This window comes from Moschus berezovskii, chromosome 20 (assembly GCF_049115385.1).
Source record: "Moschus berezovskii isolate FMDL1 chromosome 20, NW_MosBer_1.0, whole genome shotgun sequence".
Classification (NCBI taxonomy): Eukaryota; Metazoa; Chordata; class Mammalia; order Artiodactyla; family Moschidae; genus Moschus; species Moschus berezovskii.
In genome coordinates this window covers 52,688,302-52,695,061 of record NC_142479.1, presented here as the reverse complement: position 1 = coordinate 52,695,061, position 6,760 = coordinate 52,688,302, and the positions used below count along the sequence as shown (strand labels likewise).

Here is a 6,760-nt window from a genome sequence, read left to right as displayed (position 1 = left end):
GGCACCATGACTAACTGGGGCAAGCAGATTTTTCCCTGAGCTTTTAAATATGGGTGCTAAATTCATCTATCTCTTCCACACTCAAAAGGTGTTGACCCTCCAGCAATAAATAGCTTTAAATATAAATTTCGATTCCCTCCTTTAACAATATTGTGATAATCCAGTCAACTGCTTGATGATATCAGTAAATTATATTGGGGCAATTGGCTAATCATTTGGGGGGGGGGATGTTAGAAACGCCCAACCCCTTCTCATCGAACAGGAAAATTAAATAGACCTTTTTTTCCCCTCCCCCACGCACATTGCACACATTATTTAGGATCCTAGTTCCCTAACCAGGGATCAAACCCCTGCTTCCTTCATTGGGAACTGAGAGTCACCCATTGGACCACCAGGGAAATTCTTCACATAGACTATTAAGTATCAAAAACAAAACTGAAGGGACTTCCCTGGTGGTCCAGTGCTTAACAAGTCTATCTACCTGCCAGTGCAGGGGACCTGAGTTCGATCCCTGGTCCAGGAAGATCCCACATGCCACGGAGCAACTAAGCCCCTGCACCACAACTATGAAGCCCACCCACTTAGAGCTTGTGCTGCACGAGAGAAGCCACTGCAGTGAGTAGCCCCTACTTGCCTCGACTAGAGAAAACCCACGAGTAGCAATGAAGACCCAGGACAACCATACATTTTTTTTTTTTAATTAAATAAGTATTAGAAGGAAAGTCTTGAGTTACAGAGGGCTAGCCATTCTAAACACATCCCCAAGGGTGGTGTTGACAAAGAATGTAAAATGAGCCCTTTTATCAGAACCTGGACAAAAAGGTCAAGCTCTTTGTTCTAGCAGTTCTCACCTTAAGAAATTTAGGAGAAGGGGACATGTGCGAAAATCGATGTAAATACAAAGGAGAGTTCAAGTAACACAGGAAATATCAATGTCTTGGTTACAACATAATTTTAGAAAGAAAGTAGGCAAAGTGTTCAATTCCTAGGTCGGGAAGATCCCCTGGAGTAGGAAATGGCAACCCATACCAGTATTCTTGTCTAGAAAATTCCATGGACAGAGGAGCCTGACAGGCTACAGTCTGTGGGACAGCAAAGAGGCAGACACAACTGAGCACACGGAGGCAAAGTGTGCAATCGATCTTTATTTTTCACAACCACATGTAAATCTATAATATCACACCAAAAAAGTTACATACAAAGGTGCCTGTTAAGGTTTCTATAATAATAAAACTGAAAACCTAAATGTCCAACAAGAGACATCTGGTAAAACAATTTATGGTATAATGAGGAATACCAAGTGCTCACCAAGAAGGATCATGCGGGGACTTCCCTGGAAGTCCAGTGGTTAAGACTCTGAGGACTTACCTGGTGGCATAGGGGATTCGGGTTCCATCCCTGGTCTGGGAAAATTCCACATGCCGTGGAGCAACAAAGCCCATGCCAGAACTACTGAGCCCGAGCTCTAGAGCCCTCGAACTCCAACTACCGAGCCCACACACTGCAACTGCTGAAGAAGCCCTTGTGCTCTAAGGCCCACATGCAGCAACTACTGAAGCCTGAGTACCTAGAGCTCATGCTCTGCAATAGCAGAAGCCACTGGAATGAGAAGCCCATGCACAGCAATGAAGAATAACCCCCACTTGCTGCAATTAGAGAAAGCCGGCAGAGCAGCAAAGACCCAGGGCAATTAAAAAAAAAAAAACTCATTCAGTGCAGGGGGCGTAGGTTCAATCCCTGGTCAAGGAACTAAAATCCCATTTGGCCACTTGGCACACAACCAAAAGATTTTTTTTTTTTTAAAGTTCATGCAGATTGTCTTGAAAAGATATCTAGGACATTGCTAAGTGAAGAAAGCAAGTTGCAAATCAAAGGTGAAACCCCTGTCTGGTGTGTATGCATTTGCTTACAAAATGAGTCATGGGAAAGGGGGAGAAAGGTATATAAACCTTTGGAGAGAAAAAAGATCAGAATGTTTCCCTTCAGAAACCAAAACTTCTCTCCTGATGATTAATGCACTTGCTAACTAAAAAGACTCCAAGTGAATTCAGTCCATGACTCCTCATTCCTTAAGCTGCTGACATTCTAGGAGATGAAAATTCTAGTTCTAATAAACTTAGTGTTTATATACACTTAAACCTGGCGTGCTGTGATTCATGGGGTCGCAAAGAGTCGGACACGACTGAGCGACTGAACTGAACTGAAACCCTTTAGAGAATATAGTGGTTTCCTACACATATGAAACATTGCTTAGATACATAAGTGCATGTGTGCCAAACTGATTCAGTCATGTCTATCTCTGCAACCCTATGGACTAGCCCACCAGGCTCCTCTGTCCATGGGATTCGCCAGGCAAGAATACTGGAGTGGGTTGCCTGTGCCCTCCTCCAGGGATCTTCCCAACCCAGAAAAATAAAATATATTTAAATAAAACTACTTAAAAAAACAATTTCTTACCAGGTCCACCCCAGAACTACTGACTTTTTAAAAGCACTTCATGATGGAGAACCAATGCAATGTGCATTGAAAGGCCTTATTGTAAAGTTGCATCAAAGTGTCAGTTGCTTTTCTCTGGATAATGAGATTTGTGTGATTTTTGCTTTCTTCTTTGTATCTTCCTATGGTTGACAAAAATAGTAAATATTACATGTTGTCTTTCCACTTGAAAGTAACTTTATATATTTGTTTCTGCTTCTGAAAATAATGTGAACTCCCAGGTTGCTCAGTGGTAAAGCATCTCCCTGCGAATGCAGATGTAAGAGATGTGGGTTCCACCCCTAGGTCAGAAAGATACCTTGGAGTAGAAAATGGCAACCCACTCCAATATTCTTGCTTGGGAAATTTCATGGACAGAGGAGCCTGGCGGGCTACAGTCCATGGGGTCAGCCGCAACTGAGTGACTAAGCACTCATGCACAAGTAATGTGTGGGTTCTGGTTCTAATATGATGCTGAACTTTTAGCACTCCAGGAATTGCCCTCAGGACTTTTTCTCTTTCACTCAGGGGCTGCACCCTTGCAAATCTCAGCAGGGTGTCTGCAGGCTATATTGAAAACTGTGATGGTTAACTGTATGTGTCAACTTGACTGGGTTAAGGCATGCCCAGATAGCTGGTAAAATAGAACTTCTGAGTGTGTTCTGTGAGGGTGTCTCTGGAAAAGATTAGCATCTGAATCAGTAGACTGAGTTAAGATGATTCCCAGCAATGCAGGTGGGTTCAACCACTCCACTGAGAAGAACAAAAATGTCGGGGGTGTGGTGAATCCGCTCTCTCTGAGCTGAGATGTCTGTTTTCTGCCCACGGACCTCCATACTCCTGGTTCTCGGGTCATGGGACTCAAATTGAGTTACACCCCAGCTTTCCCGATTCTCCAGTTTGCAAATGGCAGATTGTGGGACTTAGCCTCCATAATTATGTGAGCCAGTTCCCATAATAAATCTCTTACATAAATATAAACATACATCCTATTGGTTCTGTTTTTCTGGAGAATCCTGCCTATACAAGCTCCAAAGTCCATTTTGGTACCAACCGAAAGAACCGAAGACAACCTAGGATAGTGGAATGTGGCAGCCTTGGTTCTGAATGCTACAGAGAAGATCACACGAACATGAAAAGAATTGCAAATAAAAACTACAGTGAGGGGTGACTGCTTAATCCCAGGCCTTGCTGGTTAGTTTTTTCTCCGTTTAGACTCAAGGCTTCTGTTGAAACCATGCTCTGCCAGATCATTGGTCAGGCCAAGAAGTAGTGTAGCTTGATCCCCTTCTTCATATTTATTGGACTGGGAGGTACTGGAACAACATTGTATGTCATGTGCCTGGCATCGTTCAATCCCGTTGTCAGCTGGGACAGAAAGAATAACCCAGACCTCTGGAACCAGCTGGGACCTAATGATCAGTACAAGTTCTACTCTGCGAGTGTAGATTACACCAAACTGAAGAAAGAAGGTCCAGACTTCTAAATGAAGCATTTCACTACAAAGTTGCTTAGAATGAAGATCTTCCAGAAGCCGTTCACACGATTTTCCACCTAACCAAGAAATATTTCCCCTCTAAATGCACAAAACCATGTTAGTGTATTGTGTTGGGGTTTACACTGATTAATAAGTAGTCTGAAACTTTAAAAAAAAAAAAAAAACTACAATGAGGGGCTCCCCTGGTGGCTCAGCAATGAAGAGTACACCTGCCAATGCAGAGGACACAGTTTCCATCCCTGATCTGGGAAGATCCCATGTGCCAAGGAGCAACCGAGTCCTTGAGCTGCAACTCCTGAGCCTGTGCTCTAGGCCCCGGGAGCCATGACTGCTGAACCCAAGCGCCACAACTACTGAAATCCAAGTGCTCTAGAGCCCGTGCTCTGCGACAAGAGAAGCCACCTCAGTGGGAAGCCTGCACACCATACCTAGAGAGTAGCCCCCACGCTCCACAACTAGAGAAAATCCAGTCACAGCAACCAAGACCCAGCACAGCCAAAAATTAATTAATTTAAAAAAATGTTTTTTTAAAAAGGCAATTAAAAAAAAAAATCTACAATGCAGGGGACTTCCCTTGTGGTCCAGTGGTTAAAACTCCATGCTCCCAATGCAAGGGACCTGGTATCCATCCTTGGTCAGGGAATTAGAATCTGCATGCCCTAACAAAGAGCCTATTATGCCAAAACTAAAGATCCTGCATGCCACAGTGAAGACCTGGCACAGCCAAATTAAAACAAAGGCTACAAGGAGGTATCACACTGGTCAGAATAGTCATCATCAAAAAACCTACAACCAGGACTTCCCTGGTGGGCCGGTGGCTAAGACTCGGCAGGAGTGCTCCCACTGCAGGGGGCCCAAGTTCAATCCCTGGTTGGGGATCTAGATGCCACAACATGCCACCACTGAGGCCAAGAGCAACCGAATAAATAAATTTTTTAAAAATCTGCAGCCATCAGACTAAGGAAGGCCTGGAAACGTAGGGGCCATATGAGCCACAGCCTCAGCTGCATCAGCGAACACCAGGAGCACCCAGGAGGCTGGGACAATGCTGGTGGCATTCATCACCACAGGCTCAACGTCAACAAATATCACCCAGGATACGTTGGGCAAGCTGGGATGAGGCATTACCACTTAAAGAGGAACTAGAGCAGAACTTCCCTGGAGTTGAGGGTGAGCCGGTGGTTGGGACTCTGAGCATCCAGTGCAGGGAGTATGGGTCGGATCTCCTGTTGGGGAACTGAGACCCCACCAACTGTGCAGCCAAAAGAAAAAAAGAGGAACCAGAACTTCGTCCAGATGTCAACCTTGATAAATTGTGGCCTTTGATCAGTGAACAGACATGGGTATAAATGCTGCCAAGAACAGGAGGAGCTGCTCCTATCGTCAATGCGGTGCAGTCGGGCTACTAAATACAAACTTCTGAGCAAGGAAAAGATCCCAAAGCAGCCCGTCATGGTGAAGGTCAAATTCTTCAGCAGAAGGGCTGGGAAGGTTAAGGATATGAGTAGGGCATGTGTCCTAGTAGCTTGAAGCCACGTGGTAGGAGATGCATTAAATGTTAACAACTGCTTTAAAAAAAAAAAAGGTCTACAAATAATAAACTCTGGAGAGAGTATGGACCCTCCTACACTGTTAGTGAAAATGTAAATTGGTGCAGCCACTAAAGAGAACAGAATAAAAGTTTCTTAAAAAAACTAAAAATAGAGCTACCATATGACCCAGCTATCCCACTCCTGGGCATGGACCTGGAGAAAATCATGATTCAGAAAGATACATGCGTCACTGCAGCAGTATTTACAATAGCCGGGACATGGAAGCAACCTAAATGTCCATCAACAGAGGGATGGATTAAGAAGATGAACACATATACATTGGAATATTACTCAGTAGTAAGAAAAGAGCAAAATAATGCCATTTGCAGCAATATGGATGGAACTAAAGATTATCATAGTAAGTGAAGTAAGTCAAAAGAGAAAGACAAATACCATATGATATCACTTATATATGGAACCTTAAAAAAAAAAATAGGGAGCAAATGAACTTATTTGCAAAACATAAGTAGAGTCATGGATGTAGGAAACAAAGTTACCAAAGTGGTGGGGAACCGGAATTACTTGTACTGATGCAATACACAGCAAGATTTCCAAAGACCCTGAAGCTCTTTGTCCACATATATTCATCTTTGCTTTGCTGTGACGGCTACAGCTATAAACTGGAGGAGAGTATACGGACAGAGAATTTAGGGACCTGCTGAAAAGTGTGACACGGGAGGATGAACAGACAGGGGTGAGACCACTGTCTTGTGCTCAGCAGTCATGGTCCACGCTGTAATTATGTGATGACACTGAACCTCTTATAGAGTAGCTTCCCAAGGTCTGAAACAGTGGCCACAAAACAGACTGGCACAGCCTTTGCCTGGGCTGCAGCCACTGCTAACTTTTCCAAATTTGCTGGCATGTTGAGTGCAGCACTTTCACAGCATCATCTTTTAGGATTTGAAATAGCTCAACTGGAATTCCATTATCTCCACTAGCTTTGTTCATAGTGATGCTTCCTAAGGCCCACTTGACTTCACATTCCAGGACGTCTGGCTCTAGGTGAGTGATCACACCATCATGGTTACCTGGGTCATGAAGATCTTTTTTGTATAGTTCTGTGTATTCTTGCCACCTCTTCTTTCTATCTTCTGCTTCTGTCTCTGTCCTTTATTGAGCCCATCTTTGCATGAAATGTTCCCTTGGTATCTCTAATTTTCTTGAAGACATCTCTAGTCTTTCCCATTCTATT

At 43.8% G+C, this 6,760-nt stretch overlaps 2 pseudogenes; both read left to right on the top strand.

The window, feature by feature from the left end:
• The first annotated feature begins 3,712 nt into the window (after nucleotides 1–3,712).
• On the top strand, nucleotides 3,713–3,961 carry LOC148774734 (cytochrome c oxidase subunit FA4 pseudogene; annotated as a pseudogene).
• A 269-nt stretch (nucleotides 3,962–4,230) lies between these two features.
• LOC148774733 (large ribosomal subunit protein uL15 pseudogene) lies at nucleotides 4,231–5,503 on the top strand (annotated as a pseudogene).
• The last annotated feature ends 1,257 nt before the right edge of the window (nucleotides 5,504–6,760 follow it).